This window comes from Balaenoptera acutorostrata, chromosome 6, assembly GCF_949987535.1.
Source record: "Balaenoptera acutorostrata chromosome 6, mBalAcu1.1, whole genome shotgun sequence".
NCBI lineage: Eukaryota > Metazoa > Chordata > Mammalia > Artiodactyla > Balaenopteridae > Balaenoptera > Balaenoptera acutorostrata.
In genome coordinates this window covers 47,356,337-47,367,390 of record NC_080069.1, presented here as the reverse complement: position 1 = coordinate 47,367,390, position 11,054 = coordinate 47,356,337, and the positions used below count along the sequence as shown (strand labels likewise).

Below are 11,054 nucleotides of genomic sequence, written 5' to 3'. Positions count from 1 at the left end.
TATTTACTTCCAAATATTTCCAAAATCATAACCATCCCTCCCCTCAGGGAGGATACTGGAAGTCAAGAAGCTTTACTTTGAGTTTCATAAATATAATTTCATTGATTAGATGACATTTTGTAATACAGGAATATTTGTGATTTTTAACTCTTCATGATGCAATAGTATGTGAGAGTGCCTCTATTTTGTTCAGTTCAGCCCCAATTTTTTTGTAATTTCTATGTGGTAGACATTATATTAGGTGGGAAAACACAGATAAATAAGATGCGGAAAATACATTATTAGCTGCTCAAAGGGATGCAATGTGTGAGATTAAAATGGGCTTTTAGCATGTAAGGTGTGTAAATTACACCCTGAGCCTCTTTCCTTAGGAGATGTATATGGAAGGAGCAACAAAACATCATTATCTGGACTCTCTTTATCTTATGCTGATCCTTGTACATTATCCTTGTATACACGATCAAACGTGAATCCCCATTGTCTCTGTAGAGCTAAAGGCTGGCTCTCTTAGGGCTCAAGCTATAACGTATCAAAGAATCTAATCAGAATAGAACTGTGGGAGTGTTTGTAACCAAGCCCCCTCTAACCACAACTCCTTAGTCCTTCATAGGAAAGAGCAATTGTGCATAGTATGCCTTGAACCAGAACCTTTCTCAAAACCAAGCAGATGTAAACAGTATCACACAAATCCTATCATATCTTTTAATTTTGTATGTGTTATGACTTAACACATCAATTTGTAGGAGGTTTTGAGTCATTGATGTTACTGAGTTTTCTATCTGGAGCTACCCACAGATATGAAGGAATGGAAGAAATGGAAAGGAAATTGTTCATACACTTTTTTCTGGGATCAATAATCTCAGAGTCTGACTGATAAGCGTTTTCAAATGCTGTCACAGTTGATTACAGAACCCTGAGAATAAAGGTGTAGGTGGTGCAGGGGTGCAGGAAAGACTATTGTTCTCACTGTGAACTCTGATTTTTTTTTTTTTTCAGGTTGCAGAAGGAAGAGACTAAGGGAAAATGTAGGTCAAGTGCTTTTATCCCCTTACAACTTTTACAAGAGCAATCACCAAATCACAGTGACTGGGCCTGATTTCTAATGATGGGAAGGAAGAGAAGGGCAATAGGTGAAAAAGCAATGGGAACTGTTTTTAACTCATATTTTAAAATACAAGGCAGCATAAAACATATTTTTTAAAAATTAGGAATATATTTGGTAGATTTAACCTGACTTGACTTTGGTTATTATGAGATGACTCTCAGCTTCTTATGAGATGACTTTGGGTTATTATCATATTAACATGACAAAGTGAGAAAGGAGAAATTGAAACATGTTTATAAGGCACCGTGTTTAATGTGCTCTAATTCTCTAATTAACACACAGCCCTTTACCAAATAATTATTTCCTAAACATGTGGATGTTTAAGAGGGGAGAGCTGCTTTGTTCATTAGTGTAATTATGGTAAAATCAGATCCACTTAATTTCTTGTTTACATATATTATATTAATTTGAAAAACAATGTATAAGAATTTGGAGTATTTCCTATTACCTCAAAATCAGACATATTTGTTATCTAAGTGAACTTTTCTCATATCTCAAGAATAATATTATTTTAATTGGGACAGTTATTAATGTGATTAATATTATAATTAAATATATAATGAAACTTCCTATTGTATTAGAATTGGCTATGATGAGTCTGCAGTGCTAATATATCATGTTAGAAATGTGAGTATAACTAGAAAACTGAAGCAAAAATCTCTCTTTCAGTAAGTTTTTTTTTTTTTTTAGCACTGCCTTCAATTTTGAGCCAGGCCTGGATATTTAATTTGAATTTTATGGTACAGGGTGTTGACAAAAATATTCTTGTTTGAGGAAGTGATATGTCATATTATGAGATTAGTGTAAAGTTTTCTTTTTTTTTTTAACATCTTTATTGGAATATAATTGCTTTACAATGGTGTGTTAGTTTCTGCTTTATAACAAACTGAATCAGCTATACATATACATATATCCTCATATGTCCTCCCTCTTGCACCTCCCTCCCACCCTCCCTATCCCACCCCTCTAGGTGGTCACAAAGCACCGAGCTGATCTCCCTGTGCTATGTGGCTGCTTCCCACTAGCTATCGATTTTACATTTGGTAGTGTATGTATGTCCATGCCTCTCTCTTTGTCCCAGCTTACCCTTCCCCGTCCCCGTGTTCTCAAGTCCATTCTCTATGTCTGCGTCTTTATTATAATCTCCAAAATTTACAAGCAGCTCATGCAGCTCAATATCAAAAAAACAAACAATCCAATCCAAAAATGGGCAGAGGACCTAAATAGACCTTTTGCCAAAGAAGATATACAGATCACCAACAAACACATGAAAGGATGCTCAACATCACTAATCATTAGAGAAATGCAAATCAAAACTACAATGAGGTATCACTTCACACCAGTCAGAATGGCCATCATCCAAAAATCTAAAATCAATAAATGCTGGAGAGGGTGTGGAGAAAAGGGAACCCTCTTGCACTGTTGGTGGGAATGTAAATTGATACAGCCACTATGGAGAACAGTATGGAGGTTCCTTAAAAAACTAAAAATAGAACCACCATAGTGTAAAGTTTTGAAGGCAATCTGATGGGAAGCAAAGTGTTGGAGGTTGAGGGCACAGGTTGTTGTAGAGATGCAAAAGTAGGAGAAGATGCAGAGATAATGGAATGGGAAGACTGGTCATATTTATAATTTCTTTTATCTGTTTTATCATTTTGCCATTAACTGGTCCAAAAGACATATACCTGGACACACCTTTTGAAAATCAGAACACAGTGGAGGGGAGAAGAAACTATACAGAATCAAGGGCACAATCTTGAGAAAATCACTCCCACTCTCTGAGGGTTCCCATTAACTCATTAGGAAAAGAAGATGTTGGACTTTAGTGATTTTTCAACTCAAGGTTTCTGCATAGCAGCACAGCATAATGCATTAGGAAAAGCACTGCAAGAAATTTGTTCCCTAATTAGTTGGATAATATTTGGAAACATTACAAGATTTTCCCCTTATTCATATTTTTCTTCTGCTCTGATGACTAGTTCTTGAGGCTGAGATTTGTTTTCTCAGCAAAGGGAGGAACAAATACTACCAAGATAAGGAAAAGAATGACACTTAAGGGCAATTTCTACTGGAAAAGAATGGAAAACAGAATACTCTTTTTGTACTGGGGAAAGAAATTGGAGGAGAGGGAATGAGAGAGAGCCAAGTGGCTAGACTCAGTATCTTACCTAACTTATACTCCACCATTCATTAGAGTTAAATTTTAGGGAGGGAGGGCTAGAAAGAACATGATAAGTTTGGGGGTGACACCTTGCTTCTCAGGTATAGTCTGGTAATGTTGTAGAGAAGCTCAGCACTCACCTCTCCCTGTTCCAACATCTGGAGAATTTGAATTTATTCAAGGAAGAAAAAAAAGCTAAAAAGAGAGATAGAAAATCCAGAGTTAATTGAAATTAAAATAAATTGCTGTTGATTGGTGTTTTTACATCAGTATCTTTTAAACTGTGGCCGTAACATATTGGTGAATCTTGAAATCAATTTGTGGGTTAAAAATAGCATAAAGTAAAAAAAAATACAAGTGTATCCCACATGGTGTTAAGTGTTGTTTGGCGAAATATGAGGTTCAGTTTTATATCAATAGTCAAATATCTCTAAATCTATCTATATCCTCACACATACATATTCATATTTCTGTTGTACTACATCACAGTGATAAAAAAAGTATTTCTTACTGTGGGTGGATCGAAGTTAAAAACACGTTTAAACACAACTATGCTATGTTTTTTAAACTGGAAGAGATTGTTACCTTGAATGGAAATTTAAGTTTTCTTTGTTACTATCAGATGAGAATGGAAGCTCCAGAATAAAGATGAAACCAGTTTTTGAAAACAAATTAATTTTTTCTCATGTCTGAATTTTTGTGTGTAAATTTTGACCCTAATACACTAAAAATAGTTCAAGTTCTTGAGTTTGTGTATAATTTACTACTTAAAAATACAGTGCAGTCTAGATTATACCTTAAATATCTTCACCTTCTCTTGTATTTTGCTAAGGCTTCTCAAGTGAAAGAAAGTAGTAGCGTTATAGGCACTTTATTAGGAATTGTTCTTAACCTGGGAAGTCCCCATAAATTTGGTGTGTTGCACTCTATATCATTTGCCATTAGAGACGGGTGGAAAATGTTGATTCTTCTTGCATTAGGAATCTCTTAAATTCCCGTCAACCTTAGCCTATTTGTCTGTCAAAACCTGAGAGGGAAGGAAGCATGAGACACTGTGGCAGGATAAAATGAGGGAGAGGTCCTTGGAATTCTGCCGGTCCTTCTCCTCATTATTTGTCTTGAGATAATCAATGCCTACTCCCTCATCTGGTGATACACTTGCTGGTATCAATGTCTTCAGGACTTTAACACAACATATAGCAGTACTGCAGAGACAAAGAGCTGAGAAAAATAGGTAATGATGAATTGGCCTCTGCCTTTCTAAATCCTCATGCATGATGAACTCCAAACTAAGAAGTGACTCCTCCCAAGGCTGTTTCCCTCTGGTTGTAGAGGGTAGAGCCTTGACCTGAAAGCTCTTTTGGTAAGGTTTCTGGTGCTTGAGGTTCTTCACCCTAGCGTGCATCTATCTCCCACTATTCTTGAACTCACAGGGCTTGATACAAACGAGGGTCTGGTCTATAACCAAATCATCTTTTCATCTTTGCTTGACCAAAGAAGTAAATATCCCCAGAGAAATATGAGTATTATTATTATTATTATTATTATTATATTATGACTATTATTAAAATATAATTGATTTATAGCATTGTACTAGTTTCAAGTGTACAATATAATGATTCAGTATTTTTATAGATTATACTCCATTTAGGGTTATTATAAAATATTGGCAATATTCCCTGTGCTGTACAATATATCTTCATATATTATTTATTTTATACATCATAGTAGTATATACCTCTTCATTCTCTACCCCTATCTTGCCCCTTCCTCATCCCTTTTCCCACTGGTAACCACTGTTTTTTTCTCTATATCTGTGAGTCTGTTTTTGTTTTGTTATATTATTCATTTGTTTTATTATATTATTCATTTGTTTTATTTTTTAGATTCTGCATATAAGTGAAAATTATGGTATTTGCCTTGCTATTCTTGGCATGTCACTTTTCCGACCAAATCTTGAAATAAATATATCAAGTTCTCTGGAAAATTTTCAGATTTTTTATCGAAGTTTGCACTGAATTTACAAATCAATTTGTCTTCCTATCAATGAATATGGTGTATCTCTCCATTTTTGTAGTCTCTTCTTCAATGTTTCTTAATAAAAGTTGTAAATTTTTCACAGTAAAAGGCCTGCCTGGCTTTACTAAAATTATCTATAAGGTGGTAGATATTTTCTAATACTATTGTAAAAATATTTTTATTTATACTTCCCACTTATTTATTGATAGAGTATGGAAATGCAGTTGGCTTTTGTATACTAACTGTTATCCAGCTATCTTGACAAAACTTTTCTGCCTTCTAATAATTTGTAGATTATTTAGAATTTTCTGTATATGGTAACATGATTGATAAAGAAACAGTTTTATTTCCTCCTCTCTGATCCCCATATCTCTAATTGTTCACTTTATTACACTGGCTATAATGTCAAATAAAAGTGAATAAAGGGACAATAGTGGGCAATCTTTTCTTTCTGAAAGTCCGTTCATAGAACTTTTATTCTACTTACATTAACTTAATACATATGTTCTTAAAAATTTAATTGATATTGAAAAATTTATAAGAAATTAAGTAAACGTATCCATCATGTCAACTTATTTCTCTGTTAACTACTTTTACAGTCATGCATGTACAGCACGAAAATGAAAAAAACCTAAAAAAAGGTAAATACAACTTCGTTTTACTACTGTGATTGACATTTATAAAGTAATGGATATTAGGAAATGCATTTTTACTGCATCTTTAATTGTACATTTGTTCTTAGGTTGCCTAAAACATTTAGATACAAATAAGCGTAGCAAAAATAATGAAAGTAAAAAGCAGGCAACTTTACAAATTATGGAATATGAACCATTTCTGCCTTTTTCCAAAGCAAACTGGGACACAACCTTCTCTAAAGGAACACTTCTGTAGATGTAGTCAAAAGTGTGCAAACTGAGGTTGTGTATTCCACAGATACACTTGGTTCAACATACAATATACATTGGTATATATATATTTGTACTACAGCCTTAAGCTCTAAATCTTAAAGGACCCACAGTAACGACACCTCTGACTAGAACAAATTACCCCTTTTATCTCCCACCAGGCAGTTTTGTTTGCTTAGACGTGGAAGCAGTTTTCACACTGGCCCTTGTCAAGCCACAATGTACCAAAAGTACTATGCCAAGCATTAATAACTTGCATAAAAATTCCATATCCCCATATTGAGCACCTCATAATGAAAACAGGTAAGCCCCTAAATGCTAACTGACCCTTCTCTTCTAGTATTAAACATAAAAACTGTCACAAAGCATAAAAAACAGCTTGGATGAGAATGGTCTTTTGTAAATTTTAGGGTGATGCAGACAAAAGTTGAAAGGCTGATTAATTTTCCCGACTTTCTCCTGCTTTGGCTTTGTCTTCTTGGGTGTCCGATGTGCACAATGTTAAGTGGTCTCTCAGTCACTGCATTATTAGCCTCCTGTCTTTGTATGACTCTTCACTTAATGTAGCAATGGCTTCATCCAAAGTTGTCTTTGAAAGAAAGCAGGCTTTCTCAGAGGAGTTCAGATCTCAAAATAGAATACAGGGAAATTAAGGACCAGATCCAATGTGATAGGAGGAGTCCATTACATTTCCTTTTTGCTGATTTCAAGAGCCTCTTGGTATGCTTGTTGTGACTGATCCACAATCCCTTTCGTGTCACCAGTGGCAACCTCAGACATATAACGGTAGTAATCACTTTTCATTTTCAAACAGAAGTGTTTGCTCTCTGCTTGTGCAGCATTGGGACCAAGAACTCTTCCAAAAGAGACAGTACATCATTGCAGATGTACTCTAACCTTGGTCTCAACCTCCTCTCTTCACAAGTCATCTGTTGTTTTGTTCCGCATCGTCTGTCTTTAACTCAGTACTTGAGATGACCCTCCAAAATGGCCTACAAATTCTTACAACATTTTTATAAGTAACTGAGAGAAGATTACCCTCCCCATTGGATAATTCAGCTCCTTGCTTAGTTACAGACATCATGCAGGCCAACATGACATCACACTACTCAGCCTGCTCAGCCAGTTTTGTTTCTGATCCAGCTTATTTTCATTCATGACTGGATGTTTATGTCCAGAGTGGCTGGTGGAAGATGGATGCGGGCTCAGCAGTGTCTGACTTTTTGTTTTCAAAGATACTTTTATCAGATTAATGATGTTCTCATCTATTCCTGAATTACTAAGAGGTTTTCTTTTTTAAGCCATGAATTTAGGTTGAACTTTATCAAATACTTTCCCTGCACCTAACTGAAATAACCATATTGTTTTTCTCTTTTAATATCTTAATGTGGTAAATTATAGTCATGGATTGTTGAATCATAAGACTGAGGAAGAGCAGTTTTATGCATTTTCTTTTCATATAATTTATTTTCTTTGTTATATGTACCCATACAGGTTTAACTGTAACCAAGCAGGACCCTACTGGGCCTTTCTGGGACAGACCCCTCCCCCATATCCTCTGGTTTAGTTCCTCTCTTAAGTATTTAAGTAACAGTATCTGATGCACATTTCCAGAGTTGTTTTACAGATACTAAAACCCCCACCAAAGGGAAGACATTAACTACTTGATGACCATGGGCACATAGCCTGCAGGCCTCCTGGAGACCAAGGATTGATAACATTAACCCCTGTGGCACTGCCCTGTTACCTCACTGTCAACCAATCACAGGACTATGCTGGTTACATAACCTGGGACTCCCCTCCCTCACCTGGCCTTTAAAAATACTTTCCTGAAACCTATCAGGGAGTTCTGGTATTTTTGAGCACTAGCTACCCTGGACTACTTGCTTGGCACGCTGCAATAAACGCTGCACTTTCCTTCACCACAACTCAGTGTCAGTAGATTGGCCTTACTGTGTGTGGGCGAGCTGACATGTTTGGTTTGGTAACATACTTTTCAGTTCTTTTAAAATTTATTATAAAGTATACCATGCTATTTGTAATAATTTAGGATGTTTTACTAAAAATATATTGTTTAGGTTTATATATATTATCACATTCATTCATTTTGACTGTTGTTTCATATTTCATTGTGTAAGTAAACAATTTATTGTATGTTTGTTCATATCAATTATCAGAACTTTTTATAAACTATAGTAATAAAGATAGTATGTAGCTAGCACAGGAATAGAAAACTGGCCAATGGAATAGAGAACCAAGAACTAGACTCACCCATTCATAGAACTTTAAGTACGTCAGAGATGTCCTGTCTCATCAGTAAGGAAGGGTGGGAGGATTCAATAAGTGAAACTGAAAAACCGGCTATCCACAAAAATAAAATCATTTCCAGAAAGATTAAGGATTTGAATATTAAAAACAAACCTGTGAGCATCTTAGTAGAACATATTGGTGAACATATTTTAGGCATAAAAATTATTGACAATATTTGATAATATTAAAATTAAGAAAATGGGTTCATCAACAAATACTCCTAAGTGAAACATAAGTTATAAATGAGAAAAAGCTATCAGCAATAAACACAGCCAACAAGTAAATTTTATCAAGGCTAGTTAAAGAACTCCTACAAATTAATAAGTAAAGCTACAACTCAAAGAAAACAATGGGGCAAAGGACATGAAAAAGCATTTGACAGCAGAGGAAATACATATCGCTAATAAATGAACTTCATCCGTCAGGGCAATGTAAATCAAGACTGCTATAAGATACCATTCTAACTCTCATTAAAGGAGCAGATATTTTAAAAGCTTGGAAGAACCCTGTGATAGATGGACTATTTCCTGCCATATCAATAAACAAAGGATGTCACAGTCATCAACGTTTGCAGCCCTCCAACATGAGCTGGTGAGCCCTGAGGAAACTCAGGGCTGAAAAGAATACCTGCCATCTAGCAGCCATCAGACTGCAGCCACTCCGTACAGTGAGCTCTCAGGAAACTCAGGATGTGAAAACACAGAATACTGGCCCCAGATAGCTGAGGTGCATATCAAAGGAATGATTTCAGTGAGCCCAGACTCTTGCATCTTCCCATACACAGAAAAGCGCTCAATTCCTTAACTTGAGATATCTGGTTTTCTTTAATTAACAATAATCTTTTGATGTACAGACTACCTGCCCTTTGTTACAAAATTTCTATATAGCCTGACTCCCTCCCCGCCACCCCACCGCCACCCCGGCCGCCTTCGCCTCCTTGGAGCAGTTTCTCAGAGTTATCTGAAGCGCCGTCTCCCAGGCTGCAGTCCTCATTTTGCCTCAAATAAAACTTAACTCGCAACTCTCACTTTGTGCATTTTTTTTAAAGTCAACATCTGTGTTGGAAGTGATATACACCTTAAATCTCTTATACATTTCTGGTAGGAGTGCTAAGTGTTAAAAGCACTATGGTATTACCTTGTAAGTTTAGACTAGTAATACTAATCCTGTATATAAAGTCAAGAGAAACATATGTTTATATATATGTTTATACGTATATATATCAGAAGACATGTACAAGAATGTTCATAGCAAAACTGTTCATAATAGCAAAACCATAGAAAAAACTCAAATGCTCATTGGCAAGAGAGTAGATGAATTAATTGTGTACTTACATGAAGGACTATAGAACAACATTCAAATTGAACAAATTATAGCAACACTGTATATGAACGTTAATTGCATGCTATTTAGTGAAAAAATATACTAAATTATTACATTATAGTACAATATCCTCCTTACTAGTGTTAAAACAACTAAAATCATATACACTTTATGGAAACATGAAATAGTTAAAAAGAACTATATAAAATGGAAAGCAAGAGAATGATGAACATAAGAATCAGGTGACAGTTTCTTTGGGTGAAAAGGATGAAAGAAATAGGAGAAAAACAGGGGGAAAAGCCATAGAGCTACAAATGAGTTACCATGAAAAATCTGGCTTTTAGTGTTTTTTGTGTAAAAGATTGTATCATCTGCAGAGGTAATTTAACTTATTCCTTTCTGAATCAGATCTATTTTATTTCTATTTATGGATTAATTGTTCTGGCCAGAGACTCCAACCAAAAACTATTAGAACTAATAAATGAACTCAGTAAAGTTGAAGGAAACAAAATTAATATACAAAAATTAGTTACATTTTTATACACTAACAATGAACAATCTGAAAAAGAAATTAAGGATACAATGCCAATTACAATAGCATCAAAAAGAATAAAATACTTAAGAATTCATTTAACCAAGGAAATGGAAAATTTGTACAACTGAAAACTGTAAAACAGGGGTCCCTAACCCCCAGGCTGCAGACTGGTACCAGTCTGTGGCCTGTTAGGAACCGGGCCGCAGGAGGTGAGCCACGGGCACGCATGTGAGCAAAACTTCATCGGCCACTCCCCATTGCTCCCCATTGCTCGCATTACCACCTGAACAATTCCCCCCCATCCGTGGAAAGATTGCCTTCCATGAAACCGGTACCTGGTGCCAAAAAGGTTGGGGACCACTGCTATAAAACACTGATAAAAGATATAGGAATCAAAACAGTATGACACTGGCATAAAAACAGACACATAGACCAATGAAACAGAATAGAGAGACCAGAAATAAACCCATATGTATACAGCCAACAACAAAGGTTTCAAGACTATACAATAGGGGAAGTATGGTCCCTTCAATATATGGTACTGGGAAAACTGGATACTCATATGCAAAAGAATGAAATTGAAACCTAATCTTACATAGTAAATAAAAATTAACTTGAAATGGATTAAAGACATAAATGTAAGATCTGAAACCATGGAACTCCTTAAAGAAAACATAGGGGAAAAGCTCCTTGACA

General features: G+C 35.5%; 1 pseudogene; it reads right to left on the bottom strand.

Annotated features, from left to right (window-relative positions):
* Nucleotides 1-6,629: 6,629 nt before the first annotated feature.
* On the bottom strand, nucleotides 6,630-9,493 carry LOC103016131 (14-3-3 protein zeta/delta-like; annotated as a pseudogene).
* Nucleotides 9,494-11,054: the final 1,561 nt, after the last annotated feature.